At 45.6% G+C, this 20,916-nt stretch overlaps 1 protein-coding gene across 3 annotated transcripts in view; it reads right to left on the reverse strand.

Annotated features, from left to right (window-relative positions):
- The window catches only part of LOC111867365 (dnaJ homolog subfamily B member 6), a 166,591-nt gene that overhangs the window by 104,525 nt on the left and 41,150 nt on the right, over positions 1-20,916 (reverse strand). The window contains exon 1 of one of the 3 annotated variants that reach the window (XM_023857153.2): positions 2,495-2,802. The exons of the other annotated variants lie outside the window; for them this stretch is intronic. The gene's annotated coding sequence lies outside the window, so the exon portion shown is untranslated. Of the gene's footprint in view, positions 1-2,494; positions 2,803-20,916 lie in introns of those variants that run through there. 3 annotated transcript variants of the gene reach the window in all.

Below are 20,916 nucleotides of genomic sequence, written 5' to 3' on the forward strand. Positions count from 1 at the left end.
TTTTCCGACCAATATACGCAACTCTGGAAAAAATTGTTACGCTGCGTAATCGAATCACAATATTTGTGACGTATCCCCCTTCCCTTTAACTTCAGATTATGATCAAAACAAACTAGCTACGTCATAAACAAACACAGCAATTAAGTACTGATACAAATGCGGCAATCCTTTAAGTTCCCAACAGGGCGCACGGTTCGGTGGGGAAAATTAAAGACTGGCGCACTTAGGTATGTAAACACCACCATTCAAGTCTTGTCTTCTATAGTTCATAGTTATTCTATAGAGACAGGAAGTAAGAATCCTTAGTTGGGGGAACAGCATAATAAAACAAGCACTCTCACACTACAATGAAATAAAGCATGAAATATACACAATCCATATCGAGTTTTTGGCCAGCCATTCAAGTGTTTTGCGGGGGAGAGGAGGGAGGCTAAGCCTGCAACACCAGGTCACAGTAAACCAAAAGCAATTCCGTTTTGTTCAAATTTAGGCAGATGTTTCGTTGCGAAGGAAGTTAAAAACAGTGCGATCGCATTTAATGTGTCGGGCACGGTCAAAACTCGCGTGACTCAAGACATGTTTTGTAACGCGATTCTTGCCGACTTCTGAAGGGTGGTGGGAATACGCATTATTTCAAATTTTGCGCATAAAGTGAGGTTTTATTGTTTCTTTTTATATCGCACTATTTCAAATTCGCATGAAAAGCGGCGTTAATCCCTAAGAACACGGGTGGACACTGCAGCTCACTGCACTCGAAGTAACTTCACTGGACCCAACACAAACAAGACGTTCATAAAGTCAAAATAAATTTAAATGAATTAATCTCGAGTGGAATCCAAATGGTGAAAAAGAAAAGTAAAACTATCTCTGTATTAAGGTGCGCCATAGCTCAAGTGGTTAGCCGCTGGCTTCCTACCGCGGCGGCCCGGGTTCTATCCCGGGTCTGGTCAAGTGGGATTTGTGGTGGACAAAGTGGCGATGGGGCAAATTTTCTCCCAGTACTTCGGTTTCCCCTGCCAATTTTCATTCAATCAATTGCTCCACAATCACCCTCACCTATCATCTGAGGCTGGTACAATAGGCCAGAAGTGGCCGCAGTACGAGGGACTTAGTCCCACCCCACTAGCAACAGAAAACTCTCTGTATTAGGCCGTCGAGGTTCCCACATTTTCTAGATAATCGGCTCACAGATGGTGGTGCGGATGTCAACCTTAAGCACGCACCGGCCGCCATTACCCCTCCAAGATTCCTGGTACTCACTTCTGTTAAAGACACTGCGTCGACCCTAGGGCCATAGAGGAGCTTGAACGATTAGGTCAATTGAAAAATCCAATAAGCTCATCGGGAATCGAACCCGTGATAACAAAATGGACCTAGTCACAATTTCGTTAGTCTAAAGTACTGGAACAGCTTGTAATATAAAAAATGTGGCCTTCCTTACTTAACTGCCTGTTATTTCTCGAAACAATTTAACACGCTCCATTCACCATTACAAATTCTGCATTACAATATGCGTTACTTTTTTTCGCCCAAATCTGACAGTTAACTCGACCTTGAAGATACAGTCACCATGTTTCCTTCGCAACGTTAGTATCAACATACAAGACTACACGGTCTCATGACTCAATAGATCACAACCTGAACTACTTGTATTTAGCACTACACACTGAGGCATCATTTTCACTCAAAAAAAAAAGGTACAAATAAAGCCATTCCGTAACGTATCTGCTACTTTGCATTAACTATCTATAACCATATGCCGCGCCATAGCTCAAGCGGTTAGTCGCTGGCTTTCCACCGCGGTGGTCCGGGTTCGATCCCGAGTCTGGTCAAGTGGGATTTGTGGTGGACAAAGTGGCGCTGGGGCAGGTTTTCTACGAGTACTTCGGTTTCCCCTGCCAATCTTCATTCCACCAATTGCTCCACAATCACCCTCACCTAACATCTGGGGGCAGGTACAATAGGCCAGAAGTGGCCGCACTACAAGGGACTTAGTCCCTCCCCACTAGCAATAACCAAAAAAGAACAAAATCTATAACCATATCCATCAGTCTTTCTTATGAAGTTTAAAAGATGCTCACTTAATAAAGAAATTCCCAAAATTTTACAGATCCCTAAGATTTATAACCGTGTTCACGAGAACTCTTCACCGGTCCCTATCCTGAGCCAGAAATATAAGAACGAAACCTTCCAAAATATTTCCAAGACCATTTCAATATTAACCTCTCATCTAGGTCAACGTCTTGCAAGCAGTCTCTTTCCTTAGGGTTTTCTTACAAAAACTTTGCACACATGTTCTCCAGCATCCGTGCTACAGCCCCATCCATCTCACCTTCCTATTTGATATTTAATCATCCTAACATAATTTTGTGCAAAGTACACGTGGATCTTTCCTTCGCGTTTGCTGTTTTCGGTGATCGAAATTTCCAGAACATTTCATGACGGAGTACGAGGCTAAACTGCTGTACTGAACGTCAAGCAAGACTGTACTTACGTGTTCTGTACCTCGAACCGAAGCCGTTACCAAATACGGTGATTCAATAGTCAATCACCAATCCCAGCATTACTGAAGTCTCATTTTCTGAAAACCACTTACGAAGAACTTGCCTTAATCCTACGAACAATATTACAGTTTCGCTTTTGGCGGTGTTACATTTCCAGGTTCAAACGCTTTATAAAAGAATAATTACATCATAAAACACGAACACACTGCACTGAGGGGCCGAACAACACTCGAAACAATGTCTTGCACAATAAACAGATATACTCGTACGTATGTTACCACACAGCACAGCAACTGCTCACTGGTATCCGTTACACCTCTCACCTGTGACTAACCGAGAGTCAAGCGCGTCACGTGAGTCGCCCACCAATGAGCATGAGCGTGGAGCAAGGGCTCGGCAACGGGTTGCTACTTAATACTTGCCATTCTAGCACTACTTATAGAAATAGGCACTGAGCTACAAAAAAAGCTATCCATATAAGAGGCGTGGAGGCCCATAGGGTTGCGAGACGTCGAGGCTTCCACATTTTCTACACAATCGGCTCACAGATGGCGGTTGATCTGTCAGCCTTCCTGAGTACTGGCGTTCAAGTGAAGGAAGACGAGTTGCATCTGTCGTGTAGAGCGCACAGTACGCATGAGAAATGCATACAAAATTATATTCGGAAACCCTACTAGTACAGACCACTTCCTAGTAGACCCTGAGGTAGACAGGAGGATAATATAAAGTGGACCTCAAAACAATCCTGTTTCAAAACAGGATTTCTTTCCCCGTTAATTGAATATCTGATTCTCAAGAAGAACCGTGCTCCAGGAAGTAAGTCCACGCGTTTAATTATTTCAAAATCCTGAGATTCACCTTACTTACACAATACAAAACAGAAGTGGTAATAATTTTGACGCTAGGTTTAGCAAATTAATTTAGCTCAGTCAACAAAACATGGCGTATATGCCACTCATTCAGCAGTTTAAAATTGCCGTGATTTAAAGGAGTAAAAACAGTCAATGGCTAGTAACACATCAGTCTTCCACATTTGTGACATAAAATATTCCACCACCAAGAAAAAGACACAGAAGTTTTAAAATTTCGTCTAAAAAATCAATACACGAAACTGTGATACAGCGGGAAATTCCTGGGTCCAGATTTGGAACCAGTATATCAAATTCATTCAAAAGGTTAATTCTCGTCTGTGCCCCAGGCCTTGCTGACTAAAGCAATTTAAACAATGACTTAACTGCCACATGTTCGAAACAAAAGGAAATACAATTACAGGGAACAAGAAAAAGCTCAGCCCTATATGGGGACCGATTTGTAAACATCTGTAACGTATTTGTTCCGCAAACAGTGCGTCATACATTCTGTGCTACATGTCCACTAATTACATGCTCTAACACAAAACCCACAGAATTGTAACGGAATATTTCTGCGCTGTCACCGTAGTTTATCACTGTGACCCATTCTTACATACTTCAGTTTCACTGAATGCCAACTCCATGAACTGAAAAAGTTCTGCAAAATTACACTGACACTATGACAATGAAACCGACAAAATTACGTAGGGGTGAACATTTTCGGCAAAGGGGGGCACTGCCAATGCCGATTCAAGCATATATCCCACTGCCATTCCTTAGGTAATCTCCTGTTCCTATTCGTAACTACTGCCATAACAGATATGAGGACAGAATAACAAGCGTTAAGGCTCCAATATACGAGGATGTACTGGGTGATTTCCAAAACGACATCCCACTGTTGGGGATGGAAATTACGTCATGTATTAGACGGCTAGGGTCATTTTGTGGAGAATGATTATTTTTTTAAAACAAGAACTATGACACCAATACAGCCTCCTATCCAGTGGGTAGCAGGGGCTCTCTCCCCTAACGCACAGTGGCCGGGGCGCGAAGCAGGCCACGCACCTCCGTCTAGTACCGAGGTCAAGAATTGTAGAGCTATACCTCCACTCCACCATTACGCACAGGGACAAATTTGCCTTGTGTACTGTATTCAAAGTAATGTTTACAATATATTCTGTCAAAAAGTTCTGAAAGTGTGCGCCATCATGCTGCATACATCACTGAGCATGAAGAACTGGCACTGCCTACAGCGGCATGGCTGAAACGTCGGCAATGACAATGGATACACCGGTTTCTAGTTCATCCATGTTGCGTGGGTTTCTGCGGTCGGCACTGTCTTTAGTACAGTTCCAAAGACAAAATCTCCCGATGTTTGGCGTGCACTGGAGCTAGAGTCCTTTCGAAATTATTCTTAGCTCCCAAGATGAGCTGTGTGCTGGGATAGCGCAGTCAGCATAGCGACTGACTGCTGGCTGGACGACCGAAGAGTCGGAGTTCGAGTCAAGAATTCTCACTCCCCTATGTCGTCCAGAACGGCTCTGGGGTCCACCCAGCCTCCTATCCAATGGGTAGAGGAGCCTCTTTCCCCGAGAGTAAAGCTGACCACTTCCCTCCAGCTAGTGCCGAGGTCAAGAAAATGTTCTATACATCCACTCCCCCATACACCTTCATGGTGTAGTGCTTAATTAAGCACAGGGACAACTTTACTTCTTGCGCATAGTCGCCCGTACTATATGACATACTGCGCTGTCTTGGTGGGACCCATGGTTTGTGCAATTACCTCTCCAGTAAGGCGTCATTCATGGCGTGTGTCTATGTAGCGCTTCGAGTTAATGGTGTGTTATAAAGAAGAAATGGGACGAAAAGCATGCCAGCACACCAATCCTGATAGGGGAGAAGGGGGAGTTCCATGGAGTGCGTGGGGATTTTTCCGTTGACAATAACACGACAATTCTACAAGAGTTCACATATCCTGTAAAGCGAAACCACGCCTTGCCTATGAAAACAGTCATGTGTTAACATGCGAGGTTCATCCTGCACCTTTGGCAAGCAACTACTCGCAGTCATGATATCGTTCTCTGCAGTCCGCTGGAAACCGCTGCTGAATACGATGCACTCTGCATGGAAAGAACAGCAAATGCTTTCGCAGCCTTGCGGCAGTTCCTGTCCGACATTCCAGTTTGTTGTGCAAAGTTTGCGCAATGACTTAGACTTGCACTTAGTCTCTCACTAACTTCTGCCGTGTGGATATCTATAACAATACTCGACTGGAGGACACGTGTCGGTATATTCACAGTTCGTGTCTGCCTCGAATGTTTCACAGACTTCCATATCACACATTTTTCTCGTGCTGGACAACCAAATCGTTGGCTGTAATCAATCTGTGTTGTTTTATACGATTCTGTTTTGAGGTGTTCGCTTCGCCAACAACACTCGCTTATCTGAACTGAACGCCATTTTGTTTAATATACGCATTGCTCATCGTGCCTATGAATTTCGCCAAAATGGCTGTGGCTCTCTAATACACTACGTTATTAACATTCCTAACATTGGGTTCTCGTTTAAAAATCATCCTGTACTACTGAAGCGATCTGACGTTGCCTTCAGCTTTGGCGCAGTTTCAAATTTCTATAAAATCAAACTGAATACAGGCGTCAACTTTCTTCTGAATCACCCTGTATTAAGTAAATAAACTGTATACATACGTGTATATTGTCACGTAGAATGGAGAGACATCGAATTTATTGACCACTTATACACACGACTAGGAAACAGAAGCAATTACAGCGCTACCGTTAATCTCCACAATTCACAAATCACCACCGAACACGCTAAGTCTTTTCCAGCCTGCTGTCTTCACCAGCCGTTCCCTGGCAACGGCTTCTAACACTGGATATTTTTCAACTTCACGCGCTCAGGTTCTATCTTCAGATCCTCCCGTCCAGAACTGCCTAACAAAGTCACACTGGGAGTGACGGTCGGTCGGTCGGTCAGTCAGTCTTGGTGTCAAGCCCAGTCTGGGGCTTATGTCCAGATATTTATTACTGTTTGACAATTGTGGTTTTATTTTTGTGGGGTGCCCTCTCTGACGAGAGGACGGATCTGTCTTTTGTCAGAGTCACTGTCTGCAGTATTAAGTCATTTGTCATAATGTAAAGGATATTTACATTTTACATGTTAATAAATGTATATACGAGTACTGGTACAATATACTCGTATACAGGGCCTCTGTCAGTTGAAGTTCAGTATAGTAGATTATGCCCTGTTTTTTGCAGCTTCCGCTACAACGGCAGTCTAGCCACATGAACGGTCGTATGCTTGACCGCCGCCAAGTTTAAGCCTCTTATACTTCATAAGCACTGGACGAAGTCAGTTGTTAGGCGCAATGGTATGCCCAACAATTGACTTTGTCCCTTGCTTATAACATCTCAGCACGGACCCACGTAGAAACACCCCGTTTCCGACAGCAACTCTATTGTTGCGTGCGTATTCGTTGCCGGGGGAACGTGTTTACCAAGCCGTTGGCCAGAAATGGTTGTTTACAGAGTTACCGCGTAGTAACTGGTCAATACGCCACAGTATGATTGAGTTGTCGCTACTACATCTTAGTATGTATGCTGATCATGGAATTTGGTAGTAATAGGATTAAAAACTGCTTCAATGAGTTGGGCATTTTTAATGAGGTTTGTTTTGCAGGCAAAAAATGTTACGCTCTTCGATACAATATAGGGCTGCATTTAACGAAATACTCGTACAAGGATAACAAGTTACGCCTTCTTGCTGCGTAACAACTTATCTCTACTGTCTGTTTATTTCGTCAACAGTACGTAACTCTATTCCCGATTATCCGTGTATTTGCATTAAATGAGCGACCTGGGAAGGGGCACAAAATAGCAAAGAACCTATCTGGAAACTCGCGGAGTTCACTTAACCCTTTAAAGACTGAAACTCTTCTAAAAAAAATAGGTAAAGCTATGCATGTGCCGATCACAGTAGCCGTATGTTCTAAGGCATGAACTCTCTTCGCTTGCTCGGACGCTGGCATCGTGGGTTCGAATCCCACTCAAGGCATGGATGTTTGGTGTGTGTGTGTGTGTGCGCGTTTATTCTGTTTGTGTTGTCCTGTGTTTAGGTAGCGGCCTTGCAAGGTCTCATCATCCGTTCAAGGAGTCCTACCGTCTGTGCAAAATGATTACGGGACTTATAAGAGGACAGGGCCCTGAATGGGCTGGAAAAGACATTGGAAAAGAAAAAAGCTGTGCCTGTAACGGGACGTGGGGGCCCATAGGGTTGTGACGCGTCGAGGTTCCCACATTTTCTAGACAATCGGCTCAGATGACGGCGAGGTTGTCAGTCTTACGCGTCGGTCGCCCTTTGCCCCCAGGAAGATTCCTGATACTCATCTCAGTTAGAGGTTAAGACGACCTCACGGCCATAGTGCGGCTGGATGGATTACGTGAACTGAAAAATGCAACGTCATCTTGAATCGAACCCGCGACCTTCCGGCTGCCTCAACAACCAACAACGCTGCCGCATGACCCCTCTGAAATTCTTCTAAATAATACGAATAAATTGAATTCGTACCGCCACAAAAACAAACCGCTTTTGTTTATTGTGAGAACCACACGGAGCACGCAAATACACTGTGTCGCCATGACACAGAACCTTATTATGTTAAAGCAAGTTGTGCACACGCTTTTACCTGAAAATTAACTGCGTTATCTATTAAAACACTAACCAGTCAATGTTGCTCACAACTGACGCGTGTTCTGAGTCTCATATGACATAGGTGGGTACAATGTGTGCATTAACACGCAGTTTTAAGTGTTAAGCAGATGATACACATCGCGACTACTGTGTCTTAGAAGGGCCGACGAAGCCATAATTGCACACCAAACACTCGGGCACCTAAAATTAATTCTACATAACGTAGCAAAATATGGGCACAACATATAGTATCAATTTCACTATATTGCATTTAAGGCTTTCGCGCCGGTGGGTTGTAACGCCGTGTAGTTCGGAGACGGCCTTAGGTTTCGGAGTGACCTATCACCTCCATCTTCAGAGCTGAAGATTAAGGCAAGCAATAGACTGGCAGCAGTAAGCAGCAATCTCTGCTGGTTTCTTAATTGGCTTCCTATTCGACTTTGAAGATGGAAGTACTATGTCGCTCCGAAACTAAAGTCTCTCTCTGAACTAAGCGGAATTAAACCATGAAGACGGTCCCATGGTACTTAGGCTAGTTGACAAGATCACAGGAAAGAAGACACAAGGAGATGCTTTATGTTCATTGCTTTTTAATCTTATTTTGGAATACGCCAAGATGGATTCAAGCTGAATGGAATGCATCAGGTCTCGGCTAATGCCGATAACTGCATTTACTTAGAGAATACATATATAACATTAAGGAAAACAAACTTCAGTAAACGCTAGCAAAGGAGAATGGAATAGAAATAAATATTTTTGTGTACAGTTCTAGGCCAGAAGATAATATTCAACTTATCCGCGCTTCTTATTTACACTATTCTTAAACATCATAACGAGTTAAGAAGAGTCGAAAATCTTCACACATATGGATTAACAAGTCAGGAAAAGAACGCAGACCGCAAAAATTCTCGTGCGTTCGCTCCGCTGCTGCCTTTAGATTTTCGAAAGGAAATTTCTGATGCTAATATACTGAGTAAAGTAGGTGGGATGAGGAGCAGAGACCTCTAGCATGACTGTTCTTTTTCCAAAAGAGGTCTAACGGTAGTGCATTACTGACAAGACGCAACACGAGAATTCATTTTCTTTAACTACCCCAAGTCTCACAAGAAAGCAATTTAAGGAGAGGCTGTAAGGTAAATGTAAAGTTGTCCCTGTATCTAACTAATTAAGCACTACGCCATGAAGGCGTATTGAGGAATGGATGTATATATCCATATTTCCTTGACCTTGGCACCAATCGGAGGTGAGTGGTCAGCTCCATACCCCGGCCGCTTTCCACCCGGGGATAGGATAGGAGGCTGGGTGGGCCCCAGAGCCGGTCTGGAAGACGTGGAGAAGAGAAAATTCTTGACCCTACCGGGACTCAAACTCCGACCCATCCGTCGTCCAGCCCGTAGCCAGTCCCTATACTGACTACGCTACCCCGGCTCCCACGGAGAGACTGTACAGGACATAAAAATGTGTTTCACCTTTCTCTACAAGTTCTGCTCGAATTGCTCCGATAAATGTTGGGTTCCATTCGACATGCGCAAAATGTCGTCAGGTTTCACGCAGAACTGAAATATGTTCACAAGTCATTAAAAACGTTATCCCTGTGCTTATGCAAACGCCACGCAATTAAGATGTATGTGGGTGGCGGAGGTATAGTTACACGCATTAGGATACTAGATGCAGGTGAGTGGCCAGCTTCAAGCCCTGGCTACTTCACCCCTAGGGATGAAGCCCCCGGTACCCGTTGGGTAACACACTCGGTGCGCCCCAGATCATGGACGCTGTGCAGAAGAGAAAATTCTCTTTCCCCTACCGTAAATGAAACCCCGATTCCTCGGTCATCTAGCCCATATCATAGTATACTACCGGTTAAGATGAAACACCCCTCATATATAAAATTCCATGAAAAGTCCGTTCGGCAGTTCTCGAGCTGTTACATGTGGACAGACAGACATGGCATAGGTAACAGGCGCCGGTTTATATTGCCACGTGTAAGGTGTTTGCGTGATGAGTACTAGTGGGGTCCCGATTAGATGGAGAGATTTATTGAACACTCACAAGTAGTAATTATAAAAAGCACTCAAAAGTTTACTGTAACTATAACACACAAAATAAAGACTTCAACGTCCGCTTACTAGTCGTTACTTGATAGCGAATCTTATCTAGTTTCGAAAGGATTTCTGACTGCCATTGAACGACGTCTGTCTCACGAATGAATTGAGGAATGACTGAATCTTGAAAGTCAAAGTTATGTTACGACCGACAGTCAGTCGGCCAGACTGTCTTGGAATAAAGCACCATCCGGGGCACAGACAACCTAAATTAACGGCCGTGGGGATTCGTTGCGCTGACCACGAGACACCCTCTATCCGCAAAAGTTGGCACACGTGTCCGGAGATAGGGACTGCCTCTATCGATTGGGCCCAACTATGTTTTACCTGAAGACGGAGATAGAATCCAGTCTCAGAAACGTTGTGTGCTTAAAAATAAACAGGACGGTTTTTGGATAAAGACAAGGAGATGGATAATGTCCGAAAACCTAGTACATGTATTTCCACTAATGTACCATCGTCACAAACTTTCAGATCGCACAGACATAAATCTGTCAAAATTTGCAAGGAAAAAAAAACTCCGTGATTTTAGCTCGCAAGCGAACTTTACCGACCGAGAGACCGCCGCTTGTTGGCGAAGTTTAGTGCCAAATTTTGTGGATAAAGGTGTCGCGTGGTCAGTGCAACGAATCCCCACGGCAGTTAATTTCGGGTTTCTAGACCGGAGCCGCTATTTCCTTGAAATAGCTCCTCAATTATCATCACGTGGCCCAGTGGACCCCGCTCCAGACCCACTACATCTCAGGAAAAAATCTGGTAGCGCCGGGAATGGAACCCGGACTTCTGCATCTGTAGCCACGAACACTGACCACCAGACCACAGAGGCGGTCAAATTTGCAAGACACTTCCCACAAATGTAGCTGTGACACATTTTGTGAGCCAAGAGGTAAAAGTAGTCAATATGCTGAATTAATTACGCACCATGCCATGAAGACGTATGGGGGAATGGAGTTACAGCTCTAACATTCTTGATCTCGCACTAGTTGGAGGTGAGTAGTCAGCTTCAAGGCCTGGTCGTTTTACCCCAGGGGAAGACAGCCGGGTACCCATTGGATAGTGGGCTGGGTAGGCCCCAGAACTTGTCTGGACGCTTTGGAGAAGAGAAATATCGGGAATCAAATATAAATCAGTCAAAATTCGAAGTTCCTACAAATGGGAACGCGACACACTTTGTGTCAGCTAGAGCCGATTCTAAAAAGAAGTTAATGACCGTATGTCTCCTGTCCCCATGAAATGCAGGAAGAACCAGGTCACTACGAGGTCCCTTTCGATAACAATACCAATTATCTTTCACGCCATTACCCTCAAAACAAGGAGACAATCTTGAACCTGTCTATACAAGATCTTTATATGGGTCTCAGCATTCCCTTCCTAGTTTAATTAGAAGCGGTGTACGTAAAGAAATAAAGAAAAAAGAGAGACAAGGATTAATTAAGTCTGGCAAACCTTTATTGGCAGACAGCTGTACCTTCTTAGTATTCATACTGAATCCGCGGAAAGGAGTCCAGTGGTTCATCTCCCTTCCCATGAGCTCCTTGTGTCGAATGGCAGAGCAATCTCTGAATAGGCTTAAAATAGTATGGCAACGCCCGTGTCCTATCGTAATATACAGGTATTGTGGCATGTAGACTCGTTGTTAGGCAACGACCGCGAAAAAGGCAACTATATACGACCAGCTGCTATGTAACGGCACCGCAAACAAGCATATTTCCACGACAATTGCACTGCAACAGAGGAACGGTGTTTTCTACGCGGTTCGTGCCAAAATGTTATAAGCAGGGCCAGGAGTTAACAATGGCTCTATGACCTCAGTACACAGCTGTAAGAATAACATATAGATGTGGCTCTGCTTTCAGAGACTCATCTCAAGTCACATGAGAGGCTGTATATAGTTGTTTATAGTTCCAAATAAATTTCATTAACATGCTACAAGGCCAAGCATAATCATAAGATACATACCCATCCTCTAGTCAGAGAGCATCTTACATAAGGACTATGACCGCAAGTGTTCAGTTGAAAAAGAAAATTCTGACCCGGGTCTCAAGGGGGTTGTCGCCAAGACGAACTGACTGGCGGTACACCGCTAGTAGTAAAGCAATTCTGAACTCTGAATATGGACTATCACCGCAACGGTTCGGTTGCAAAAAAAAAAAAAAAAAACTCTGGTCATGATCCTCAAGGGGCTTGGTGCCAAGACGAAATGATTGGCGGTAAATCGCCAGTCGTAAAGTAACTCTTTCATAGAGGACATCTGCAGTTAAGTCATTGTGAACCGCTGCTGTGAAAAGCTGGTGGCTGATGACAGGGATAGTTGGGAAACCCAGAGTAGCGGAAACTTCCGCTGTTGGAAGGCGCTACCAAGCAACGGCTAGTGAAGACTGTAACAGACTGAGAAGGCCTAGTGTGCCCTAGCAATAAGTTGTATAAGTGAGTAATAACTTCGATTACCAATCCAAGAGCCGGGATAGCTCAGTCGGTATATTGACTGGCTATGGGATGGACGACAGAGGGGTCGCAGCTGGAGTCCCGAGGGGGGCAAGAATTTATATTTCTCCATGTCGTCCAGACCGGCTCTGGGGTCCACCCAATCTCCTATCCAATGAATACCGGGGGCTCTTTCCCCGGGGGTAAAGCAACAGGGGCCTGAAGTTGACCACACACCTCCAGGTAGTGCCAAAGTCAAGAAAATGTGGATCTATACATCCACTCCCTCATACGCCTTCGTGGCGTAGTGTTTAATTAGTTAAGCACAGGGACAACTTTACCTTTTACCAATCCAATAGTCACTCATACACGTGACAACTAGTGTCAGAGAAGCATAAATGTAACATTAGCCTGAAGTAACTGGAGGAAATCTGCCGAGCCTGCCGAAAGCGAAATTTCAAGCCTGAGATCAGCTGAATATGAAACTGGACAGTGACAATCGCCAACACAGGTTACGGTTTCTAACGTGCTTTACGTATACGGAGTAAGGGCAGAAAACGTGTTCCGTGTCGCCGTTTCATTACAAATAAAGAGCAGTTTAGTGGTCTTCACGGCATGCACTGCTAACACTGTCTTCTGGCTTGTGACACCGTATAGTCTTGTGGGTGTATAGCGAAATTTCGGAGGAAAATATTTCCATCTTCAGGACTGAACCATGAAGTCTTGTATATGGACAGCAACATTTCGAAAGAACAAGCTACGTCCATATTGTCAGCGCTATCCTAAAATTTTGTATCCGCCCACAAGACTACAAACTTTCACAAACCCTTTCCTTACCTTCTGGGCTTAGTAATTTAGGTCACCTGATGTTTCGAATGGGAGTGAACAAGAAATTTTATTAATAAGATTTGGGGTTTTCACGGCGGTGACTATGAAGAATGCCTTCTTCTGGGGTGTGGAGCCGTGTAAATCTTGTGTGAACCGACGTTTCGGAGGAACGTATCGCCTCAATCTTGAAGGTGGAGGCGATACGTTCCTCCGAAACATCGGTTCACATAAGATCTACACGGCACCACATCCAAAAAGACGGCATCTTCAAGAAATCTTATTGGTTAACAGGCATTGGGATATCCTATGAGCTGGGCGCAAGAGGAATTCTAACACGATTCCCTGCAGGGGCAGTAGACTGTCCTCCACAGTGCTCTACAACAGCTCCGGGGCCCACCCACTTTCCTTGATCCTTCACAGGGTCGTGAATCTTACCACACATCTCCATCTGGTGCTGAGATTAAGAATACATGGAGCTATACGTCTACTCCCCCATACGGCTTCATGGCATAATTAATAAAGCACGGAGACACCTTTATCATTACTTTCATCCTGTTGGTTTATTCTACGACGCTGTTAGTATCATGGGCTACATAGCGTCAAACGGTTCGACGATACGGGTATAATGGATTCGAGAGAGGTGAACAACAGAAGGGTCAGAGTTCGAGTCCCGGTAGGATCAAGAATTTTCTTCTCTCCACGTTGTCCAGACTGGCTCTGGGGTCCACTCAACCTCCTATCCGATGCGTACCTGGAGTTCTAGCCCCGGGGGTAAAGCGGAAGGGGCGCGACGCTGACCACTCACCTACAGCTAATGCCGAGGTCCCATACGCCTTCATGATGTAGTGTTTATTTAGTTCGGTGCTGGGACATTATTATTATATTATTATCCAAGAAATTTCATGGGGTGACTAAACTAACGTAAACCCTTGGCTAAGACAGTCACAACCCAACACTTTCACAATACAAACAAGTCCGGCGCGTTACCGCTACACCAAGGTGTTCCGTTTGTTGGTCACTCTGTTCTTTGCTGTAATTATTCCCAGACATTTTTAGGAATGGCAGCGCTAAACAATATTATGTCGTTTGTTTGCGAATCGTGAATGGATTCCACAGTGTCCAGTCTGCAATCACGTACTGCATTGTACTCTGCTTTGTGGTCGCTTGCATTTCGCGTTGTATCCTCAACAATGTACAGTTAGACGTTCAGCCTGATAACGGACGTTCTACAATTTTGTACGTATCATCAGCTTTTTGCGGGCCCGCAGCACTATGCTACAAGCCGGGAGGTGGCAGGTTCGATTCCCGATGAAGTCACTGAATTTTTCATTTTACCTAATCCTTCCTGCCTCACTATGGTCCTGGGGTCGACTCAGTCTCTAACAGAAATGAGTACCAGAACCTTCCTGGGGGTAAAGGGCGGTCGGCGCTTAGGCTGACAACCTCACCGCCATCTGAGCCGATTGTCTAGAACAGTGGTTCTCAACCTTTGTCAGACGGCGACCAGGAAAATCCTTTTTTCTACAAGACGAGGACCAGGTATAACTGATGCCAGGGCCCGGAACTGGGCCGCGGTCCGGCGGTTGAGAAGCACTGGTCTAGAAAATGTAGGAGCCTCGACGTCTCACAACCCTATGGGCCTCTACGGCCTCTTACATGGATGGCTTTAATTTTTTTTTTTTTACTTTTACGCAATTCTAAGTTTCGTGCTACATGCCCCATCATCTAATCCTTCTAGATTTGAGCATTCTAATAATATGTGATGCCGATCAGAGTCGATCTCTCGCTCGAAAGCTTGGGTCGTGGGTTCGAGTGCCACTCGAGGCATGGACGTATGTGTGCGTTTATTCTGTTTGTGTTGTTCTGTGTGTAGGTGGCGGCCTTGCGACGGGCTTATCCGTTGTTCGAAGAATCCTACAGTCTGTGTACAGGATTAAATAAAAGAAAAACAAAAACAAACTCCGTGGTTTTAGTCCGAAAATGAACCATACCGACCGAGCGACCGCGGCTTGTCGGCGAAGTTAGTGCCCACTTTAGAGGATAGAGGGTGCAAGTGGTGAGCGCAACGGATCCCCACGACCGTTAATTTCGGTTTTTTAGACTGGAGCCGCTATTTCCTTGTAATAGCTCCTCAATTATCCTCACGAGGCTGAGTGGACCCCGTTTTAGATCCACTACTTCTCAGAAAATCTGGTAGCGACGGGAATCTAACACGGACCTCTGTATCTGTAGACAGGAACCCTGACCACTAGACCACAGAGGAGGCTGTGTAAGATTAAGAAACTTAAAAAGCGGCCAAAGTCCAACAAGAGGACTGCAGAGCCATAGATAGCTCAGTCACAACCGTCATCACAGTTATAGCCACATATCGGAAGACTTAACTTATTAAACTAATTGTGACGTCCTGATTCCAAATCTGTACACAAGAATTTTGTATCAAACCACAGTTTTGTGTGACTTAAAAAACAGCGACCGCTTTTATTCCTTGTATTTTTCATCGTGTAACTATAATTTCTGCCAATCATACAGTGAGAAAACTACGTTTTCTTTAGTGAATAAGAGTTTAATTTCCTTTAAATATCGCCACCGTTTCAATCTGCGTAAAAAATATTATATTCATAAGTCTTATAGCTAAATCTATCCCTGTAACAGGCAATGCAGACCCATAGGGTTGTGAGACGTCGAGGCTCCCACATTTTATAGTCAATCGGCTCACAGACGGCGGTGAGGTTGTCAGCCTTACGCACCGGCATACCGCCCCTTACTCCCAGGATGATTCCTGGTACTCATTTCTGTTAGAGGCTGGGCCTATTCCAGGGTCATAGTGCGGCTGGAAGAATTAAACTCCAATGACTTCATCGGGAATCGAACCCGCGACCTCCCGGTTTGTAGCACACTGCTTCAACAAATTACACTGCAGGATTAAAATAACAGTGCATGTTCCTTTAATCAGTGTCATATGTTCTGTGTACATAAGGGAGGGGATAGAAAATCTTTTGCGCTGTGCTATTAATAATCCTTTGGGGATCCGACGGAATTCGTGAGTTGTAGTGGTCTTACCGACTTCATCAGTATAGAGAATACGTACTGTTACAAAGTGGTATGTTTCAGCCAAACACAGTAAGTAAGATGAGAGCGTAATCCAGTCAAGGAAAGAACGCCATGTTTTCACTAGGACTTTAAGCAACCGATACATGCCCCCAACACGTACACCACAGCCCTTTGTCACGTCACGCATGACCGCGCTGTGTACATAGGTGCAGTGACCTGAAACACAGATCGCCAAACGTGTTACAGCTGGTAATGTTTGCAAACAATTCATACAGGCTAAGGCGACGATAAAACCCGAGATCGGCAGGATGCTTGTGATCCGTGGGACGTTTTACACACAAGCTGCAGTACTGGGACCAAGGAGCAGTACCTTACAGGGAGACCTCGCGTTCGAATATTAGATCCGAGACACCCTATCCTGACGGGAGTATTTTCTCTTGTCTCGGTTCTTCTAGGCTACAAAACAATCTTCAGCCGGTTTCTTCAGGCGAGAGGGCGCTGGAGGTGGGCCCCTTTTGGAGCTCTGTTCGCTTACGACTGAAGTGACTTTAGACCAGATACTGTGAAACCCGTATCACTTCATCAAGCCCATCCATCGCATTAAGAATTCACTAACAGTGACGTAATTAAATTTGGTATCTTGTTTTATTGTTATTTTCTTCCTCAGTGGGGTGTGCAAACCGCTATTCTGAAGAATGATTTTTCTAGGGTAGGGCAGGGGGCAATGAGTTTATGAAACGATGTGGGTGGTGGTCCGGAAAAGTTTGGGAACCACTGGAATGTGGAACGGCATTGATTGTGAAGGGCCACATTCTACTGAACATACTGTCATTCACCTCCTTAAGGGAACCACATTTGTAATGTGAATTTCCAGCTGCAGCGAAGTGTATCTTGGCCGTGACTCTGGTCTTTGTGAACTGCGGAGGTCTACATATTCTGAAGGTTCCGTTCTGTCTCCCCTCATGCAACATGCGTTACAACTGCAACCGATGCAATGTGTGAAAGTTACATAAATGAAAAACACAACAGATCACTGTAGGTCGCGGTGCAAGGGCCGAGAAGGCCCGCCCCTTATACATTCATTCATTCATACACAAATGAAACCGTCAAACGAATATGCTGCATAACATCGGACATCAGATATCTGGACAATTTTCTTTGCTGCAGAAAACGTAACTAGACGCTTGCTATGGCGAATAACATCACGCGTACGTTCGCTGCACATAAAGGAACGCTAAGTGGCTACAGAATCTCCTTCGCGGCGATATCCAAAGCTGAGAGTGCCAGATTATTGGCACTCAAATGTTTCACGGAGAAAAGAGCATTAAATCTGATCCTTCTCATAAGTTCTCTCCAACTAAGAGCGATCCGATGAAGTCACAAAAGAACCTGCCTATACAAATCAGCTCTTCCCTACGTCTCCTGGACACAGAAAGTCGAGAAATACCCCCTTCTTTGGGCTGCTCTGATGTCGAGCCACATGGCTAGGACGGGTCCAACGAGGAATGCCTCCACTGCACGCCTTATCGAGAAGACTGCTTCTGCCATGACTTGGACTGATTGCACAGGTGGTAGGCTCTTGTCAATAAAAAAGGGTACAAGAAACAAGTTATCCCCGTAAAGGTAAGGGTGTCCCTATGCTTAATCAGTTAAGCACTATGTCATGTAGACACACAGGGAGTGGACGTATAGCTCCACCATTCCTTACCTCGGCACTAGTAAACATACGCGTCACTGCTCTGCCAGTGCTTCGTATGTTTACTTCCGTAGAGCGTCAGTCCTCTTGCCAGTGCTTCGTATGCTTACTCCCGTAGTCACTGCTCTGCCCGTGATTCGTATGTTTACTTCTTTAGAGCGTCACTGCTCTGCCAGCGCTTCATATGCTTACTTCCGTAGAGCGTCAGTCCTCTTGCCAGTGCTTCGTATGCTTACTCCCGTAGTCACTGCTCTGCCCGTGATTCGTATGTTTACTTCTTTAGAGCGTCACTGCTCTGCCAGCGCTTCATATGCTTACTTCCGTAGAGCGTCAGTCCTCTTGCCAGTGCTTCGTATGCTTACTCCCGTAGTCACTGCTCTGCCCGTGATTCGTATGTTTACTTCTTTAGAGCGTCACTGCTCTGCCAGCGCTTCATATGCTTACTTCCGTAGAGCGTCAGTCCTCTTGCCAGTGCTTCGTATGCTTACTCCCGTAGTCACTGCTCTGCCCGTGATTCGTATGTTTACTTCTTTAGAGCGTCACTGCTCTGCCAGCGCTTCATATGCTTACTTCCGTAGAGCGTCAGTCCTCTTGCCAGTGCTTCGTATGCTTACTCCCGTAGTCACTGCTCTGCCCGTGATTCGTATGTTTACTTCTTTAGAGCGTCACTGCTCTGCCAGCGCTTCATATGCTTACTTCCGTAGAGCGTCAGTCCTCTTGCCAGTGCTTCGTATGCTTACTCCCGTAGTCACTGCTCTGCCCGTGATTCGTATGTTTACTTCTTTAGAGCGTCACTGCTCTGCCAGCGCTTCATATGCTTACTTCCGTAGAGCGTCAGTCCTCTTGCCAGTGCTTCGTATGCTTACTCCCGTAGTCACTGCTCTGCCCGTGATTCGTATGTTTACTTCTTTAGAGCGTCACTGCTCTGCCAGCGCTTCATATGCTTACTTCCGTAGAGCGTCAGTCCTCTTGCCAGTGCTTCGTATGCTTACTCCCGTAGTCACTGCTCTGCCCGTGATTCGTATGTTTACTTCTTTAGAGCGTCACTGCTCTGCCAGCGCTTCATATGCTTACTTCCGTAGAGCGTCAGTCCTCTTGCCAGTGCTTCGTATGCTTACTCCCGTAGTCACTGCTCTGCCCGTGATTCGTATGTTTACTTCTTTAGAGCGTCACTGCTCTGCCAGCGCTTCATATGCTTACTTCCGTAGAGCGTCAGTCCTCTTGCCAGTGCTTCGTATGCTTACTCCCGTAGTCACTGCTCTGCCCGTGATTCGTATGTTTACTTCTTTAGAGCGTCACTGCTCTGCCAGCGCTTCATATGCTTACTTCCGTAGAGCGTCAGTCCTCTTGCCAGTGCTTCGTATGCTTACTCCCGTAGTCACTGCTCTGCCCGTGATTCGTATGTTTACTTCTTTAGAGCGTCACTGCTCTGCCAGCGCTTCATATGCTTACTTCCGTAGAGCGTCAGTCCTCTTGCCAGTGCTTCGTATGCTTACTCCCGTAGTCACTGCTCTGCCCGTGATTCGTATGTTTACTTCTTTAGAGCGTCACTGCTCTGCCAGCGCTTCATATGCTTACTTCCGTAGAGCGTCAGTCCTCTTGCCAGTGCTTCGTATGCTTACTCCCGTAGTCACTGCTCTGCCCGTGATTCGTATGTTTACTTCTTTAGAGCGTCACTGCTCTGCCAGCGCTTCATATGCTTACTTCCGTAGAGCGTCAGTCCTCTTGCCAGTGCTTCGTATGCTTACTCCCGTAGTCACTGCTCTGCCCGTGATTCGTATGTTTACTTCTTTAGAGCGTCACTGCTCTGCCAGCGCTTCATATGCTTACTTCCGTAGAGCGTCAGTCCTCTTGCCAGTGCTTCGTATGCTTACTCCCGTAGTCACTGCTCTGCCCGTGATTCGTATGTTTACTTCTTTAGAGCGTCACTGCTCTGCCAGCGCTTCATATGCTTACTTCCGTAGAGCGTCAGTCCTCTTGCCAGTGCTTCGTATGCTTACTCCCGTAGTCACTGCTCTGCCCGTGATTCGTATGTTTACTTCTTTAGAGCGTCACTGCTCTGCCAGCGCTTCATATGCTTACTTCCGTAGAGCGTCAGTCCTCTTGCCAGTGCTTCGTATGCTTACTCCCGTAGTCACTGCTCTGCCCGTGATTCGTATGTTTACTTCTTTAGAGCGTCACTGCTCTGCCAGCGCTTCATATGCTTACTTCCGTAGAGCGTCAGTCCTCTTGCCAGTGCTTCGTATGCTTACTCCCGTAGTCACTGCTCTGCCCGTGATTCGTATGTTTACTTCTTTAGAGCGTCACTGCTCTGCCAGCGCTTCATATGCTTACTTCCGTAGAGCGTCAGTCCTCTTGCCAGTGCTTCGTATGCTTACTCCCGTAGTCACTGCTCTGCCCGTGATTCGTATGTTTACTTCTTTAGAGCGTCACTGCTCTGCCAGCGCTTCATATGCTTACTTCCGTAGAGCGTCAGTCCTCTTGCCAGTGCTTCGTATGCTTACTCCCGTAGTCACTGCTCTGCCCGTGATTCGTATGTTTACTTCTTTAGAGCGTCACTGCTCTGCCAGCGCTTCATATGCTTACTTCCGTACAGCGTCACTGCTCCTGCCAGTGATTCGTATGTTTACTTCCGTAAAGCGTCACTGCTCTGCCAGTGCTTCGTATGTTTACTTCCGTAGAGCGTCACTGCTCCTGCCAGTGCTTCGTATGTTTACTTCCGTAGAGCGTCACTGCTCCTGCCAGTGCTT

Source organism: Cryptotermes secundus, unplaced genomic scaffold (genome assembly GCF_002891405.2).
Source record: "Cryptotermes secundus unplaced genomic scaffold, Csec_1.0 scaffold278, whole genome shotgun sequence".
Taxonomy (NCBI): domain Eukaryota; kingdom Metazoa; phylum Arthropoda; class Insecta; order Blattodea; family Kalotermitidae; genus Cryptotermes; species Cryptotermes secundus.